This window comes from Parasteatoda tepidariorum, chromosome 4 (assembly GCF_982258835.1).
Source record: "Parasteatoda tepidariorum strain Cologne lab strain chromosome 4, Ptep-v5.0, whole genome shotgun sequence".
Classification (NCBI taxonomy): Eukaryota; Metazoa; Arthropoda; class Arachnida; order Araneae; family Theridiidae; genus Parasteatoda; species Parasteatoda tepidariorum.
In genome coordinates, this window is record NC_141758.1 from 110,150,652 (window position 1) to 110,171,231 (window position 20,580).

At 30.5% G+C, this 20,580-nt stretch overlaps 1 pseudogene across 1 annotated transcript in view; it reads left to right on the forward strand.

Moving 5' to 3' along the window:
• The window catches only part of LOC147812553 (uncharacterized), a 79,575-nt pseudogene that overhangs the window by 23,365 nt on the left and 35,630 nt on the right, over positions 1-20,580 (forward strand). Inside the window, exons 14-17 of the transcript XR_015433417.1 lie at positions 281-352; positions 5,518-5,624; positions 11,910-12,036; positions 15,544-15,681. The product of XR_015433417.1 is annotated as an uncharacterized LOC147812553 (transcript). The remainder of the gene's footprint in view (positions 1-280; positions 353-5,517; positions 5,625-11,909; positions 12,037-15,543; positions 15,682-20,580) is intronic.

Genomic DNA, 20,580 nt, shown 5'->3' on the forward strand with positions numbered 1-20,580 from the left:
TAGTTCCACCCAAAAGTCCTAAATGAAGGCAAATTTCTACCCATACTTGATCCAGGAGTTCCATTATCTTATTGATTTGATTCAAAATTAGAAGGCTATGGAGTTGACTAGCCGTAAACCCAAAATTTGGATCACCTGTTCAACGACGGTTACAAAATAAAATATTAAGAAATAAAATATTGTTATGTTAACTTTCCTTATAATTAGAGTTCTTGTTGCAAAAGTTTATTAATTTTACAGCAGAAAAAGCACAATTTCGTTTAATTTTTGCATTTTCCAGATAGGATCATTTCCATTCAACAAACAGGGGGTGTATGGCTTTGAGATCAGTGAATAAGCTTATTAAAAACGAGTAAGTAAGTATATTAACAGCAGTGACTTTTGGCAAGTGAATGAGTTTATAAATTCATAATGTGTTACTACAGTCAACGACAATTTTTCGTTTATTAAAATAATTTTTAACAAAATTGCAATATATTTAATGCAAAAGTCCTTTAAAATATTTAAATATATGCAGAGCGCCAAACAAATAAATAAACGGACCACCCAGAATAACTTTTGATCAGATCTTCACGTTCTAGAACTTAATCTTAGAGGTTCAAAGTGATTATTTAAAATACACTAATTAATTAGTTCATACGATATTTAAAGTTACGAAATCCGACACAAAAAAGTATTCTTTTCTATATAAATAGATCTTTTTCAGATGAATCCGAATTTCTGATCCAAAAATTAAGGGAGTAGCTGCAATCTAGGAAACATGGTCCCCATAGTTTGGCCAGAGAGTGATTCTAAGTTTAAATCCATTTATTTTAATTTTATTTCTTGTGCATTTCGCCGTAACTCTAAAACTTTTTAAGCTAATTGAAAAAAAATTTGAACACAGCTAAAAAATTAGTTTATCCGAAGTTAATTGCATGCAAAAAAGTATATTTTAATATATATTTATTGTCTTTTTTATTATACTATTTAATTAGTGTCAAACAAATTTTGTCATGTACAATTTTCGCCATCATTTTAAAGAACATAATTTTACATGGCAAAATGTAAAATTTGAGCGAAATTGGTCGAAGAGTATTTGAGAAATTGAATTTTAAAAAAGTCGATTTTTTAAAATCCGACATATTTTCCAGATTTTGGCTACCGTCTATAATTTGGAGGTCGAATAAAAAAGACATATTCAGAGTGACAGTTTTTGCGTTTTATTTCGTTACCTAAAGTATAGTCTGATCTAATTAATTGGCATATCTGAAACCCACTCCTCTCCTCGAACCATTAAGATTCAGTTTTAGATGTTAAAACATCCGATCATTAGATCAAAAAATATTCAGGTACTCCTTTTATTTTTTTATTTTTTTGAGCTCTGTAAATAAATAATATTTTTGACTTAAACAAGGGTCTCAATATTAAGAAAAGGAAAAATCTTTCATGTGGGCTAACAAAAATCAAATACACCGAAGAGCCATTACATTATGACCACTCTCCATCTATAACAATGGGCGCTCCCAGGTTTTCATGGCTTCTAGCCCAGGAACAATGTTTTCATGGGGCACATTAGGACCCATAATCCTCATAGAACAATTCCTGACGTCTGTAAGCTACTTGAACATAGTTGCAGACCAGGTTTACCAATTTATGGCAACAGTTTTTCCTGCGGGGGATGGTGTTTACCAACAGGATAATGCACCATGTCATAAGGGTCGAATCGTCGAGGAACATTCCAGTGACTTTCAAGTCATGTCTTGGCCCCCAAATTCACCTGACATTAATCCAATAGAGCATTTGTGGTCCTACTTGGAAAACAAATTCGTGCTGCCACGCTACCCCCTCGTAATGTGAGGGAATTGCAGGACCAGTTGGTGAGCGCTTGGTACCAGATACCTCAGAATACCTATCAGCACCTTGTGGAATCAATGCCACGGCGGGTGCTGTCAGTTTTGAGGGCTAAAGGTGGTCCTACATGTTATTAGCAGGGTGGTCATAATGTAATAGCTCTTCGGTGTATAACTGGTAGGCAGCTAAAGTCCATTTTATTTACCAATTCAGTAAATAATGAAATTTAATCACCAAGTCAAATAAATGCTAAGACTGATTTTAACTTTTTAACGTAAAAACTCATTTGCTTGGTTACACTTCTTTTAGTTCTTGAAAAGTGCCATTTAACAATGAATTTTGCTTGAAAATGTATTATTTGCTGTTCAAATCCGTTTATTCTTTTAACTGAAAGAAGAAGAAAAATCAGTTAATGTTAGTTTCGTATTGGTGAAAAAAACCCTTACAATTGAAATTCATTGTTTTATCTTTGCATACAATAAAATAAATAATTTATTTGTGCGTGCGTATGTATATCTGTATTTGTAATTGCGGGTAAGATTACGAAACCATATTTTGTGCTTTTTACGAAGCTCGATTTTTGATTTTTAATCAGATTTTTAAATTCAGAGACATTTAAGAAAGGGAATTTTCTCATTGGCTTTAGCGGAAGCCTTTGTTTCATAGTAAGCCATAGACGATTCAGTTTTCTCATATATTTTAAAGATAACACCAGTAGTGTTTGTTAGCTTATAGATCTAATCAAAAAAAGTTGTTTATCGCGCGTTCTGCAATACTTATTTTTCTTTTCGTTATGCCAGGTTATCTGAAAGATGAAGGTGATCTTGCTTGCATCAGCAGACTACGTCACCTAATTAATATTTTCATGGTTATCTGAAACTACGAGTTTATTTTATTTATAGTTATGCTCTTAAAACGGGTTTTAACAAAAATAAATAATTAAAAATCAATGGTAATTGAAATAAAAGGCTAAATTGAGGGGAAAATAGTACAAATTCGTTGAAGAGAAAGTACAATGCCGGTATTATTATGGACGTCAATGATAATTAATTTCGGTAATCGTTACAATTTGAAATAAAAAAATAAGTCATAGGAAAAACTAATCAAAAAATGGTACTAATTCGTTTATAAAAATCGGTTAAATAATATTGATGTCAATGATGCTTACTTATTTTTAGAAATATGTACTAATTGAAATTTAAAAAAATTAGCTATGTACTAAAAATGTAAATTGATGGAGAAAATGTATTCATTCGTTACGGGATACCGTAAATTTCTGCCATAATATTATTGACACCAGTACTGTGCAGTTTTATAAGATATAAGTACAGGAGAAAGTAGCTTGACTTTGGTAAATTTTCACTATCATGAGTTACCAGTATTATGCCAGATAATACTGAAGCCATTGTTTTAAATAAGGAATAGACGATTGAGTTTCTCAAATATTTTAAAGACATCATCAGTTATGTTATGTCTTTAATCAAAAAAGATGTTATTTGCGTGTTCTGTTATTATTAATTATATTTTATTAGTTATGCAAGGTTAACTCATTGATTAACGTAATCGTGGTAGCATAAGCAAACTACATCGCAAATTTAATATTTCTAAGGTTATTTGAAACCATCGTATTTATGTTTGTTACCCTTTTAAAGCGTCTTTTTATAAAACTCAATAATTTAAAATCGACGGTAATTGAAATGAAAAATATCAGTTTTGTACTGAAAAACAAAATGGAGATATGGATCTATTAGGAGTACTATGAAAGATTGTCTACAAGGACAATCTAGGATCGTCTACTAGATGGGCTGCTAAAAATGTGTCTTATTTAGCCTAATATGTTGGAGTTGCCAAGAAAAGCAGCAAATCTATACATAAAATTAAATTTAAAATTTGAGTGTCTGTTTGTGTGTCTCTATGCCGTATTTTGGGTATACGGTGAGCAGCTGTAAAAATACGAGATTAAAAATGTATCTAAATAAGTAAGATTATAAGCTTAATTACGAAACCCGATTTTTGATTTTTTAAAATTATATTTTAAATACAAAGGCATTTAAGAATGTAATTTTCTCATAGACTTAGTGGAATCCAGTGTTTTAAAATAAGCTGTGGAGGATTTAGTTTCTTCAAATATTTTAAAGATAAATTATAGCTTATTGCTCTAATCATAAAAAAGTTGTTTATTGAGCTTCCAGTTATACTTACTTATACTTTAATTGTTATGACAGGTTATCTGTGTGATTAATGTGAATAAGCAAACTACACCACCAAATTATTATTTCTAAGTTTATTTGAAAACAAGTGTTTATTTTGTTTATAATTATGCTTTTAAATCGTGATTTTACAGGACTAAACAATTTAAAATTGAGGCTAATTGAAATAAAAGCTTAAGTCTTGTACTAAAAGACAAAATTATTGGAAACATGGAACTAATTCACTGAGGAATAAACATAAAAAACACTAATGTTATTATGGACGCCAAGGATAACTAATTTTGGCAAATTACTAATTAAAGTACAATAATAAACTATGTACTAAAAGGCAAAAAAAAACAACAACAGAGAAATGTCGTTTAAGCGAGCATAAAAAAATTAGCAAACTATTATTGATGTCAAAGATGCTGAATTAATTTTTATAATAAATAATGACATAAAAGTAAATGACATAAAGATATGCTATGTACAGAAAATGTATTTATTTTTTATGGTAATAGTTGAAGTTTTGATAGATACCAAATATACTTTTATATAGGTACAATGTATTTTAGAGTGCAGATTACACCAGTGCAGATTACATTTGGTGCAGATTACAGCTGCAACAATACTGTACATTTTTATAATAGATTTATTATGTGAATAGATATGTCAGATGATGCTGAATAAAGTTAGCCTTTATTTTGAGAGGAGGAACTGCTAAAAATCAGCTTTGCTTAAGCTAATAATGTAAAGGAAATAAGAGTCAACAAATAATTATAAATAAAAAAGCATTGTAATTATTTTAACTTCGTTGTTTAGGTCGGTATTTGTGGGAAACTTTTTTGAACTATTTTGCAGTGTTGTTCATTACAGATTTATTGATGCTTTTTTTTCACCCCATACTGGTAATTAATAAATAAAATAAGTGCGCATTTTGATTTTGGGAAGGTTGATAATTTTATTTTTTATCAAGACGCCATTGATATTACTGGTGTATGTTTTTTTTAATGTTAGCATATGTTGTACTAAACATTTTAATAACAAATTCATCACAATACCATAAGATTAAGCAATAAATTAACAGAGGCAGAAATTAAAATCCCCTCACACTTGAACAATAACTGTTTTTATGCTTACAAATTGTTTTAATTTTTGATTTTAAATCTCGAAATATTTGAAATTCTACTTCTTTAAAAGCCAAACCAGCTGGTCCCCGACTAGTATTTTATAAAGTTTAAAAACAAGTATTTTAAAACATCAAAATAAATCTCATCCTCAATTTAAGAAGAGCACTTTTCACTATTGACAATTTGAGACAAATTTAACTTTTTTTTCCCTAGTGCAGACACGTTAATTGAACTTTTTCCATTAAAATAATTACGCTTTCTTTTTGTTTAGAACTTTAGGTCCTTATTTTCAATTTATGAAAGCATATAACTATACTTTTACTCACGTTTTAATTAGATTTCATAGTTTCCCTTACGGATTTCAGATTTCGACAAGCAAGTGATCTAACAATGATGAAAGAAATACATGGAGCAAAAAATATTGAGAATTGATGCTACATAACGTCTAATGTCGACATAGTCCATAATGACAGTGAGTCAAAATTATTTTTCAGTAATTTCTATTGAAAATAAAACCACAAAAATAGTTTATTTTAAAGAATCGGACACTGTTTGAGTCCACTTTAGAGCGAAAAAAATAAATTTTAATGTTTACGATTTGATATTTGTTAGTCATAAAAGATTATGCTTATTAAAAATATTGCCTATAATGAATATTGCCTATAATGAATATTGCCTATAATAAATATTGACTATAAGAAATATTACCAATAATAAATATTGACTATAATAAATATTGACTATAATAAATATTGACTATAATAAATATTGACTATAATAAATATTGACTATAATAAATATTGACTATAATAAATATTACCTATAAAAAATATTACCTATAATAGATATTTATTTTAGAATACTTGAGGTGATATTCTCATGAGTTAAACTAACGACTTTCTTTTTTAACAATGAATGAGGCTAATTGTTATTCATCTTGTTCATATGTTTAAATCAACATTTAGAGTTGATACTGATTTTATATTTTTGTGGTATGTAAAATATAAAGAGCTATTTTACACAGCGTTAGGACAATATCAGTGAGACAATTCAAGAAAAAGAAGTTAATATTGATATCTTCTTGATCCAGCTTCTTTTTTCAAACTAAAGCTTAGGGCGCTGTTTCCAGTATCGCATGGTCCGCCGGCAATGACTTTAATAATGCGCCCTGTGTTGGTTAAGATTTGTTACCCATTTTAGGTCTAACAAAAATTAAAATATTTTTCCAATTTAAAACCTTTTAGAAAATAATTATTTAAACTTTTCATTTTAATTTGATGTCTGTAATTTTCTTTGTGAGTTCCTACTTAACAATTAAGTTTAGTTAAAGTAGTGACAATATTGCCATTAATTTTACTAACATTATTTTTTAAAAAAAGTAATATAAAAAAATTGAACTCAATTCTTACTTAGGTCAACAAAAATGTTTTTACTTTACTTACTTTTTATTAAATAATTAAAAAAATTTCCTAACTAAATTTAATGAATGAATTAATATTTGAAAAAACTGCATTAACATCAAATGTCATCATCCACTACAAGTTTAAAAAAATGTATTTGAACACTTGAGTGGATGAATCAAAAGTATTTTATTAACAATTGAGCAAGATGTAGGAAGAGTGTGAATTAATAGTAGGAATTGAATAATATCGAATTGGATTATTAACACCACGCACTAAATTAAATTTTGAGCTCAATAGCTTGTTGAAAAGTAATGGAAATTTCGATGGGCATAAAGATCTTTTAGACGTTGAAATAGCTAGTAACATTTTGATTATGGCTGAATGTTATAGAAAACGTTTGATACCTGTACTGTCTCACACAATACTCCAGTTAAAATTTAAACACATTAGCTTGTCAAAAAGTGGTAAAAATATTACCTAATGATAAATAATAATAGTGTCAAATTCTGCTTGTGGTGATCAGGAAAACTTTTTTACTTATTAAACTTGTGAAGTTCTCAGAAGCAGTTGAAGTAAGAGTACCTAGATTATTCGGAATGTCATTGACGTTTTAGATAAGAGAAAAATTTCATTTGGTGTTAAAAGTCCTCTTGTAGCTATAATGATGATACCATTGAAACCTCCATTGACACCAGGCATAGAGCTGCAAAAAGAGATTTGAGTGCACTGGCAAGTGAAAAAGTGGTTAAAATTTCACCTTCACAAATATAAAAGGGATTCAATAAAGCTATATTAAAAATAAAAGAAACGTTTATATAAAATTTTACAATTTAATTATAGAAATAGTTTTGTTTAATAACAATTTGATATTTCATTTTACAAAGTGATTCACTTTAATTTCAGAAATGATTACTTTAAATAAGAATTTTTAAATTAATATAAATACGGCATAAAATGAAAAAGTTATTTTTTACAAGTTGTCAAAATCATTCTTATCTTGGGTTATTATGGTCATTAAAATATGTTAAAATTGCAAAAAAAAGCGTAAATCAAAAAATATATTTAAGATATCATAATGATTCCAGTATGAAAATTTTAAAACAAAGAAATTAACTTATTAGTGAAGCACTGAACTAAGTTACACCAGTATTAACATAAAATATTCCCTTTATGCTGTGTCCTTCGGATAGAATCGCAAGATCTAAGAATTTCACCTTTAATTTTGAAGAAAAAAAATGCCTCCAATTTAGCTTGTAAAATTTTTTCTCTCCTTCAAATTTTATGTACTATTATTTTTTATATTTTGTGTACAAAACAGTTTTGTCTGTTACAAAAATTTTGCATTTTAGAGCCCTAATTGAATAATCTTAAAATAAAATTAGATAAGTAGATAATAAGTCTTATTTTAAATAAACTAATCTAAAAATGTTTAAATATTTTTTAAATTTTAGTCTAAATTTTTCTTAAACAAGTCTTATTTTCTAATTTAAATGGTCTAATTTTCATTTCGAAGGTTTTACCCCTAGACATTAGGATTCTATTGCATTCTTTCCCATATCATCCTAATGATACAACAAAAAGTTTATCATAACGATAAAGTGCAATTTTTTTTATTCTTAAAAAATGTTTTGAATATTAACATCGTGAAGCCTCTTAGAGCACTGGGCAGACGATCACTAGCCCCACGTTTGATGGCTCTGAATATGAAAATTAATTTTCTAGTTCAATGTTATATTTAAAATACAAAAGAAATCCATCTTGGTTTCGATTCTTTTCCAAATTGATCTTATTGATTTTTTTAATCTTTCCAAATTGGTTCTTATTCTTTTTTCTCTCATTTATATTTTAATATATTTAAATCAAAATTCAAAAAGTTGATCAAGGTTAAGGAGAAGAATTACATTGCACGAAAATGAGATTGTCTGAGGAGTGACAGGTGCTTTCGTTAATTGACGAAATTTGAATGCGATTAACACCGGCTTTCGAAGTTCTGCCGTCAAGGAAAATAAAAGAAATTCGCAGTTTTAGTGTCTGTCACAAGAAGCAAAATGATTATTGTAAACTATAAATACCATTTCACGAGAATAATTATTTGGCTTTAAAATGGACAAATATCTTAAATATTTTAAAAGTTATTAAATTTCTTTTTTAAAACTAATATCCAATTTTATTTTATATTTTATAACTGTCGTTGAACAGCAGACCCAATTTTTGGGTTTGTGACTACTAGTGTTCAACTACGTAGCCTCGTAATTTTGAACCCAATCCAAAAGACAAGGCAACTACTGGTTTAAGTATTAGGAGAAATTTTCCTTCGTGGTGGACTTTTTGATGGAACTAACCCGCATTTGCGCTACATGGAGAGGAAGACCACGAAAACCTCCCCCGGTTAGCCAGGCGAAAAGGGGACTCAGACCCATGATCTGTCCACCACTGTGGATATTTTATGTCATCACTGTGGTCGGTGCAATCCGAATTCGTATTGAGCAAACATTGCTGGGATTCGAATCCGGTTCACATTATTGGAAGGTGAACGCTCTATCCCCTGAGCTCATCATTTTTTGCCTTTTTAGACTAGCCCTTTTTTACGACATTCTCTCATTTTAACACCTGAAGACCGTTCTAGTTTGCAAATCACTTAGAGCTTTAGTAGTTTACTTAATGCTGGTGCAGAAGTACGGCGTTTAAAAAAAAAAAAAACGAAAACATTAGTTTCTGAATTCAATTTGACAGTACATCAAAATAGTTAACCTTCTTTTTTTGTTATGTTTGAATTACTAAAAAATATGTCATTTTATTTAAATATAAATCTCTTAAAACAATTGTATGCTACTTGAAATTTTAAGAAGCATGTATTTCAAAATTAATACTTGTATAATTACAAGGGATTTTTTAATAGGAAAAACAATCACAAACTTTAAAATTCTTATATAGATATGGGTTCAGATATTCCCGAATTTTGTGCACGTTCAGAAGACCCTCTGTTTTCTACTCAAGTAAATGAGGATTTTAAAATAGTCTGTTCAAATCGATAAATAGAGAAATATCGATTTTCAACCCAACATCTTTCTATTTTTAATTAATAATGAAAATTTGATACACAATCTAACTTTAATGGTGATGAATTTAAGTTCATGCACTTTTATAATATTTTCAGCCAATCCAGCAATAAATCATGTAGGTTGAATTTCGTAGTTTTACAACTATCGTATCATATGATTTTAAAATTGATTGGCTACTATCAATACAGTAATCATGAGCCACAATTACTCGGGGGATAGAGAGTTCGCCTTACAATGAGGTGAACTGGGTTCAAGTCCCAGCGAGGCCTGGTCGATACGAATTCCGCATCCAGCTTGCAACGACCACAGTGCTGACGCAAAATATCCTCAGTGGTAGACGGATCATGAGTTAGAGTCACCTGTCGTCGGAATAACTATGGGAGTTTTTCGTAGTTTACTTCTCCATGTAACGTAAATGCGGCTAGTTCTATCAAAAAGTCTTTCGCGAAGGCAAATTTCTCCCAATATCCAGGTACCCTTGTCTTCTGGTTTGGGTTTAAAATCACAAGGATTTGGAGTTAAACATAAGTAATCATAAATCAAAAAAGAAATTGGGTTGGCTGTTCAACGACGGTTATAAAATAAAGCAAAATAAAATAAAATAAAATACAGTAATCATAAAATGGAATTTTTGGATGGCGAATTGGGAGATCATTTAACAATTTAAGTTTTTTTTCGTTTCATTTTTTTTAATATTATTGAAATTCTACTTTAATATTATTTGATTAAGAAATTCTTGAACTGTATTAAAAATCTTCATCAAATATGATTGCAATTACGGAAGAATACCGACTAACTGATGCCGTCTATTATTTTTATGCAACATTACTATAAGAATTTTCTATATATTGATATTAAGCTTTTAGTAAATGTTTAGTGTTCCATTAATTAAATTGTGCTAAAAACTTTTAAAACTTAATGTTCTAAATAAAACAACTATTAAAAATAGTTATATAGTAAGTACATTATAGTATGTTGTATACCATAAGGACCACAATTTCTAGATTGCAGCTACCCCGCATGATTTTAAGAGTAAAAAATCCATATGTGTAAAAAAAAATTCATGTTTATTCGGAGAAAGTATGTTTTAGTGTTCGATTTAGCATTTTAAATAATAGTTATCACTAATTATTAATTAATAGTTAGCACTATTTAATTAGCGAAGTTGGAGTCACCTATTAAAATAGGAACTCTTAATGGAGAACCAATGAGATTAATACTTAGTTCGTGAAAATCTGATCATTAGAGCGGAAGTTATTCAGGCTGTATTTTTACGCACGGTACATATATATGTTTGAGTTGATCAAACGTCGAGGTGGACAAATTTATTGCTACATTTTTAGCGTACAATAGGGTGTACAAAAAATGTTATTGTTCCTTTCGTCATTTTTTGTCTGACGCCCGGTGACTGAATGGTAGCGCTTCACGCTTTTGGGCCACAAGTCCTTTGTTCGATTCTCATACCGAACAAGGTGGACTCAGCCTTTCATCCCTTCTAGTGGGTCGATAAATGCTTGGAACCTTGGAACCAATCATGCTTGGAACCTGAACACTGGGGGTTTCGCATTCAGCTAACCACCTAAGCGGAACATCTGCTCCTGCACCCCAGAGTCAAAGGTCAGAGAGACTGAGATGGGCACATTAGGTTTTGGCCCTTTATGGGCTGTAGCGCCACTTAGTTTAGTTTTTAATTTATTGTCAGTCCCACAAATCTTAAAATATTTAAACTTCCTTTGTATGTTTGAGAAATCGCATGATCTAATTTATGAACTGATTCTTAAAATAATTTTTGAGCAATATTAAAAATGTGTTAGTATTTAAGTGTTTCCATTATTTTGTCCAACTCTTGTATTTAAAGTACTAATACAAAATATTTGCTACTATAAAGAAGAAAATATATTTTCCGAAAATACAGAAATTCTCTAGTACCTGGAGATATGTTTACAATGTACGACAAAAAAATTTGATGGCCCTCTTGTTTCAATGCTCAGTACCCCTTCAGTTTTAAAAGATAAATGAATAATAGCTTTTGAAAAATCATAATTTAATTAATTATTTCAATCAATATAACTAAAAAAAAACATAAATGACATTTCTACATAAAATTCCGATTTGAAAGACAAAACCATGATGGTTAAAAGTTTATTTTTATTATAATTTTTTTTTTTTAAAAATTGTCAATACTTAAATGATTAAAAAATATTTTGCGATGAAAAATAATAGTCAGAATAAAGTAAATGTTTTTTAAAGTAATATGTTTATTATTGAAACAAAGTGTTTGCACATTTCTAGGTTTTAGAAGAAGTTCGATGAGTTATTATTTGTATGATTGTGTGGCAACAGCCTCGACAGTGGTCTACTTGTGCCAAACACTCCTTGATTCCAGACAGCTGGCATCTGTGACTTCATAAATCTTTCGGTACGTCTTTTTAACTCTCAGAGAATTTGATTAAAAAAAGCACAAAAATATAGCAATATTCAGCATTTTAAAGCTTGGAAGTTCCCATAAATATTAGTGTAAAAAATTATATTGAGTTACATTTAAAAATTATCTTTTAAATAATTTGATTCGATATTAAACTAATTAGTGAAATATTATATTTAAGATCAGTGGTCTGAAAAACTGCATTATTTTTGTAGTTTATTGCAACCGCAACTACTTTGTTGCAAATGTAATTAACTGCAATTACAACTACTTTTTTTAATATGTAGTGACTACAAATTACTTTGAAATTGTATTAATTACTTCACAATTTTAAGGAAAAGTACTTAATTTACACCTATGTTAAAAATGGTTTTTAAAAACAAATTGGCTTGCATAAAATATAAGGAAATAATTAAGAAATATTTATTTATGTTTACGAAAGTGAGTTTTTTATTCCGAAACATCTTTTCGACTTCTTAAACAAAAATGTCATAAATGGCATAAATTTAAAGTATGAAAATTAGAACAATACTTAACTGGGGGCGCTTAGGGGATAGCGTGCTTGCGTCTCAATGGACGTGACCCAAGTTCGGATCCCAGAAATTATTGGTCTCTACAAATTCTGTTCCCACTACAGTACTGGTGTAAAATATCAACGGGTCACTGACTAGAATCCACTCGACGTCGGGATTACTGTTTTCCAGGAAGGTCAATTTGTTCCAATGCTCTTATTCCCTTGTCCTCTGGATTTGGTTCAAAACTGCTAAATATCAGATTTGGATTATTTGCCAGTTATAAAAGGATGCGCAACCATTAGGAATGAGTTTGTCTGTATAAACTATAGCGTAATACCTATCTATCCGGTGTTGGAAAAACATGCGAGTGAATACTTTAGTTCAAGGCTTATGGGCATTTAAACGCGTTTGTTGAGAGTGAGCATATTTCCTTTGAGTTGTGCAACAAAAATAGTTAATTTTAAGATTTACATAAAACAAACTGTCAATACCATTAAATAACTTTAAAATATTTAATTTTCATTCGTTTCTCTTCGGTCAGGATTAGTTTTCTTAATGTTCCTTTGTAATGTGTGTAAGTTTGATTTACAAACAAATTTTATTCTAAGAATTAGTGTACTGAGAAAGAACGTAATTGGGAGCTGTTAACTTCCACCGGCGAATGTTGACAATCATATAGTCTCTTTAGTAAGTGTCAGAAATATATACTAAGAAGTGTAAAAATGTGTACAAATAATGAAATTTTATTGCCGAGGGATATTATTTTTGAATGTTAGTTGCCAGCGTGCTGGTCGACAAAAGTGATTTTGGGCACTTTCAATTCATGCAATCTTCAAAGAAATACTAACGCATTTTTCTGCAAGTTTATACATGAAACTGTGTTATAAAATCTATTTAGTTATTAAAGACTTGAGTCATCAGTGAAAAATTAAAAATAAAAATCTATATTGCACAATATTACATGCCAAAAAATACAGACCAGTCTTTCACATATGTTTTTCAAAATGTTCTAAGCTATTCATCCTGCTGAAAAATGCTATTGCTTTTGAGGGAAATTTTATAGGCCACATTTTATTGGATAGACTTTTTCACTGTTGCATTTGTCGGATTTTTCATTTAAGACATTTAAGGAGAACTCCAACATGATCCTTGCCCATAATTGTTGGTAGGTATTAACACAGGAAATTTGTCTTACAATTCTGAGAAATTAAAAAAAATATTAAAATTGTGTTATTGCCAGTTATAAAAGGATACACAACCATTGGGAATGAGTTTGTCTGTGTAAACTACGGTGCAATACCCATCCGAATTGAGTGTTGAAAAACTCCAATAATTGTGTGAGGGAATTTCATTTCAAGTTTATACTGAAATAGGCATTCATACACACCTGCAGTGACATGTGAGTGAGCATATTTGCTTTGAGTTGTGTAATAAAAATAGTTATGTTTTAATTGGAAGATTTACATAAAATGGTCAATTCCACTGAATAATTTTATAATATTTAAACTTCATTCGTCTAGCTAGTCAGCCTAGTTTGAGTTCACCTAAATAATCCTTTTTGATGTGTGTTGGTTCGATTAGTAAGTTCGATTTGCAAACAAATTTTATTTTAAAAATTTGTATACTCTGAATGACCGAAATTGGTGGTTCTTAACTTCCACCGGTGAATGTTGACAATTATATATTCGCCAGTAAGAGTTCGAAATATATACTACAGTTCGACTAAAGTAAGAATTCCTCTAGTCTTTTGTTTGCACCCATGACGGTGACTATGGTAACGAGATATAACTATTGTACGTAGAGGTGTGGGGTCACTGCTTAGGACAGGTTTTGGCTCTGGTCGGTCAGAGAAAATTAATCTTTTTTTTCGGTCTATTTTTTCGGTCATTTAACCGGTACACACTGATATTACCCCAAATCTATTTTCATCAGATATTAAAATGTCGAATTCATATAATAATACAAATGAATAAGTTAATATAAAATCGGATATAAGAAATATTCTGGACAATCACCAAAACGATTTTGTGATTGTTGACATTTACCAGTGAAAGTCGACATTCTCTTGATTTTGGTTATTCACGGCAACATATATATGCAACCTTAATTAGATTCTTACTTGTTGCATCATAAAAATAAATTTACCGACTCACATCTGTGTCATATCTTACAGAACTCTTAAATTTTTGAGTTGTTGAATACCAAAATGGTGGACCAAAACTTGGTTCTTTGTGTAGCAAAACACTTAGGTACCAAGAGTTATGCACAGTGATTCCCTTTGGTGTAAAGTAGTTGCCACCATTTTCGGTATTGAGATGATTTTTGCTCTACACAAGTCAAAATTTTGATGGTTTTCCATTGATGGAACAACATAATCTCGATAACCATCAATAATTCTGTCATGAATCATTATATTTTTTGATAGTAACCAACATAAGTAACCCTCACCTCAATATAGGAATTCGAAATTAATTATGATGTTCCATCATAAGAATAGCAACTTGTTCTCGTGGTTTGTTCCTTTTTAGCCATCCGAATTTCCATCACAGCATGTTGGAAATCAAATGTTGGAACGATCATGAACAACTATCACCTAAATGTAGGAATTCGGACAGATTTATGATTGTCCAAAGTAAAAAACCCAGATTGTTTTGATGGTATTTTCCTGAGAACCAACAAGAATTCCCATTAGCTCATCAAGAAAATGTATAGTTGAAAAATCATGGGTTGTTGATCCATGAGAGTCAAACTTCTCTTGATGGTTAACCATCATAGTATTAAAGTAGTATTTTCCATCATGGAATGATGGAAGTTTGTTGGCATATCGAAAACCGTGAACATGTAATGGAAAATCTTGGATAATGGTGACCACCAAATGATGTTGGACCATCATGAATCACACTGAAACTATAAAAAAAAATTTAATGGGACCATCGAAAATTTTGATATGGGAAAATTTGTAACAGATAAACGATGTCTCTTGCAGGAGAAATGGTTGTTGCAGTTGGAGGGAAAGATGACAAAATTTGTCCTCCTCAGTGTGTTTTTATCGAGTGAATGAGAAGTGGTTGAATCTGTCATGCTCACTTTTTGCTATCAGAAAGCACACCAGAAGCTATCACAGGTAAATATATATGTAACATAAAAAGCTTCAATTAATCTTTTTATGTTAGTTTCTTTGCTATAAAACTTCATCCTAATTAATTATTCTAATCGAAATACTTTCTCACACTTTTAAAAGCCACATCCTGTTCTTAAATCTATTTTTGGCTCAAGTATGCATTTAATTAAAAGCAGGACATATTTCCCTTTGTTCTGTGTGGGAAACATTCGATCTATTTCATAAACCAATAGCAACTACTAAGATTTCCCTCTTTCCCTAAATTAAGACATTTTACGGATTTTACTTTGCCAGATTTTCCCTAATATATAACCAAGGAGCACAACTTTTCGTGTTCACTTTTTTACTCACTCTCATGACTGCTGTTGTCTAATAATTAATAAATACAGTTTGTATCCTCCTTCCCGACCTAAAACCTGTTTCAATCCTTCCACTCAGCAACGACGTTATATATATATATATATATATTTAAATAAATCTTTAAAAAAATATTTTTTATTTCAAAATTTTCCATAGAAACGTTCAGGATCTTCAAATATTCTAATTTTGAGCATTTTTTTAGTGGCGTGCACTTGGGATTATTTCCTATTGGCCTCAGAATTGCTCCTAACTTATTGTTACCCATTGGGCATCTGTCGCTAAGCCTCGACGGTGCAGTATCAACGTCTATGCCATTGAACCACAAACCCGTTTATAGGGCTGGTTACATTTTATAACCGTCGTTGAACAGCCTACCCAATTTTATGGGTTTACGACTACCAATGTTCAACTCCGTAGCCTTGTACCCAATCCAGAAGACAAGGGAACTCCTGGATCGAGTATTGGGAGAAATTTGCCTTCGTGGAGGACTTTTTAATGGAACTAGCCAACATTTGTGTTACATGGAGAGGAAGACCACGAGAACCCCCAACGGTTAGCCTGACGGCAAGGGGACTCTAACCCATGATCCGTCTACCACTGAGGATTTTTCAAGATAGCACTGTGGTCGGCGCAACCCGGATGCGGAATTCGTATCGAATAGGATTCGAACCCGGCCTCATTGGATATCGCGCTATTTCCTGAGCCATCGCAGCTCGGCTGGTTACATTCACACAATCACTCAGAAGAAGGGACGGGATAGCCTGGTTGGTAGGGCACTGGACCCATGTCCAAGAAGTCGTTGGTCCGATCCCCGCCGATCGACGACTACCCATGTAGTAAATGGTGACTAATGAACTTTAAATCTGTCTAGTCACGAAGTCCTCCCTGTTCCCGTAGCAAATCATACTTCTGGGGATACTGATCCAGCAGTCTCCTTGTCTTCTGGATTGGTTGGAAATTACAAGGTTACGGAGTAGAACATTAGTAGTCGTAAATCTAAATTTGGCTCGTCAGCTGTTCAACGATGGTCATAAAATAAAATAAAATCACTTAGAATAAAGGACATTAGAATACAGGGATAGAGAAAGTTGTATCCATTCCCATCGTGATATTCAAACCCACAGCAACTCGCCGCTTAGTTCAGTACAGTAACCACTTGACCAGTAATCGGCAATTTGGAGTGTTATTGAAAAAATTTTTTTTGCTCACATAAAAATGCTCTTTATGAAAGTGTTAACCCTGTAGTGCTAGCAAATGTTACTGTATGATTTACCAACATTTTAAAGACTCCATTTGCAGGTTACTACACAGGCATTTACTGTTAGTGTCTAAATAATATTTTCTTTACGAAATAAATGTACACTCTTTATTTTCTTTAAGAACACTTTGTGTCGACAATATGAAATGAAAAAAAAAATTTAATTAGAAATTATCAAGTTTTATTTAAGATTTACAATTTTTATTATATTATTTGCTAATTTAAACATAATGTTAGCTTCTAATCTGTTTGTATGAAAAATTAGTAAAGGAGATAAGAGTTAGTGTTGAAGATGAGGCTAGAGGGGACATCTTAAATAGCTTTTTTTTATTTATAGGTTAAATTTCTTCTGTGAGATATTTTAGGTTGGCAATAAAGAAAGCGGACCATTCTGAATAACTTTTCATTTAATGATCGTATCTTCACATTCTAGGACCCAATCTTAATGGTTCGAGGGGGGGGACCTCAAATATGTTAATTAATTAGTGTAGACGATTTTGAGTTACGAAATCAGACTGGAAAACGTATTCGTTTTATAAATATACCTCTTTTTTTATACGGATTTGGATTTCTGTCCCCCAAAATATATGTGGTGGCAACAACCTGAGAAATATGGTGTTAATATTTTGATCAGGAGAACGGTGCAATTTGAACCCCTTAATGTAGGGGTGCACAACCTTTTTGAGTGATGGGCCACTTCCGCAGGAGGTTGACTAACGAAGGGCCGCACATGTATTTAGACATGTATATGGCAAATGTACTAATATTTATTTTAGCATTAGTGCTCTAATTTTTTTATCAATAAACTTAGTAATATATTTGTAGAAAATTAAAGGTGTTCAATTATTAGAATTCATTCAAAAATAGATTTATTGAAATAAATAAACATTAAAGAAAAGAAATGTTTTTTTTCTTATCATATTATGCGATACAAAAATTCATATCAAGAATAAATTCTAACAAAAAAAAACTTCAATTTTCACAGAGTGAAAGAAGGAAAAAATTTAGTACATATAACAGGGTACGTAGCATTTTTAAAAAGTGCTTAAAGGTGCTTATTTTCAATTTTCATTTTTTGAAAGCCCTTAAAGGTGCTTTTTCTCATTGGAAAAAAATTTTTAAAAAGTGCTTAATTTTCCCCTTATTAAAATGAGATTTTTCCTTTACTAAGTTTTTTTTCGCTTCGAATAATGTAAAAAGACACATTGACCAACACATTGACCATTATGTTCACATTGTTCTACGTTTTTACAATTCATTCAATCCTAATCTATTTTGGCGTATTGTCAGTCCGTAGAGTATGAAAACGCCATTCGTTTTGCGTGATTCAAAATTTCATTGATATTTGACAATTGTCAAAAACTATGCCAAAAGGTTTTTTTTGACACGACGGTTAAAACAAGATAAAACCGTCAATTGCCAAAAACTTTCCAACCCTGCCTAGTTATGATATATTTTTAAAGTGCTTAAAAATATTTTTTGAGTGCTTGAAAAGTGCTTTAAAGGTGCTTGTTTTTTGTTGAATAATTTGGCTACGCACCCTGTATTAAGTAATGCAAATTTAAATTAAATATTTCAATTGAAGAAAATTTATAAGGTTTAAACAAAAGCCTAAGATAAAAGCAAAACTTTTATAGTTCAAAATAAAATTCAATACTTATTGTACTTTTTTTTATTGAATATTAGATTTTTTTTATATAGTAAACGTTTTTTTTCTTTTTACCAGAAAAGATCACAACAAGCAACAAGAAATTAAAATCAAAATTACAAACAGTGAGCAGTTTGAAAATTCCCATTTTCCACCACTTTGTGAATTTCTCAGGCTGCAATAACATTGCATTTAAATTAGTGCATTTAAAGTAATGAGTATTTGGCCCTTTTGTCAAACTTTTAGTTGGTCAAATGATCGGCAAAATATTCAACGCAGTATTTTTTAGAAAAGTATTTTTCTAACTTTTTTTTGAATTTGTATAGATATGATAAAGAATAATATAAAACCTTATTTTTAACTATATTATAGTATTGTTTATTATTAGAAATAATTTTTATACAAATTTGCTAAATTTAATGTCCATGTTTCTGAACATGGCTTGCAAATTTGTCTTCTAGATGACAAATGGAAAAACAAAATTTGAAGAATTGAAACTAGATTACTTTATAGTGAACTCAAGTTTTTGCATTTCTGCTTTTTCTTAAAAAAATATATTCAGATAGGTCAATTTCGTCATTTTTTCGATACTTTTAGTTCTAAGAACTGATTTAAAAAAATTTCACTTAAAAAATCTTATGTTTTACGACATTTGAACACTTTATGTTTTTGTTTCTATCTAGCATTTCTTTTTCTCTTTTTAAAGAAAAATCTTTTTATGGACGTTTTTATTAAAACGTGTCAATTTTTAACAGCATTTCTGTTGGACTTATTCTTTTTTCTGTACTTTTTCTGGTAATTGGAAAACTGCCAATCTGGTAATTGGAGATGTTCAGCCTTAAAATTTTCTTTCGAAAATTAAGATAAATTTTTATTTTCTTTGCTTCCCTTTTGTATGCAAACATAAGTTTTTATGATAAGTGCGGCATTTTCAGAAGCGTTTCTGATAGGCCTTATTTTTTAGCTTTGTTTTCTAAATACGTTTTCCCAGAAAATATTATACGTAGCAATGGAATTTTGGTTTCAATGTTGCTATGCTGCAAAAAAATTTCGCTATTTGGCCTCGAATATACGGTATTCGGCTGATTTTTTTCCCGCCGAATATTCAGTTTTCGACCAAATCACAATTCATTACGACATTCGACCAAATCAAATTCGTTGCCGAAGAAACAAAGGAAAAATAATTAGGATTTACGATAAAACTGTACCGAAATAAAGTAGCGTCCGATTAGAAATTCGCGTGTCGTAATAACATCGTAATTAAATAACGGGATAGTCAAAATCACGTGGAAAAGTATAAAATAATTTTTAAAAAAATCACTTAAATTTATGCTGAACTCTGCACGAATAAAGCATGTCAAATGCGCGATTAAAAATTCGCATGTCGTAATAAAATCATCGGAATTTTTTATACTATGTGGGAATGCATAGCTATAACTGCCGAAAAAAAGAAAGATAAAAAGTCACTTAGATTTACGATGAAATTGACAAAAATAAAGTGAGCCTAAAGTGTTTATTTAAATGGACGATCTGAAACTCGCGTGTCGTAATAATATAGTAATCAAAATTACGTTGAAAAGCGTTAATACTGCTTAAATAATCGTCTAGATTTACGATAAAATCGGTTTAAAGCAAG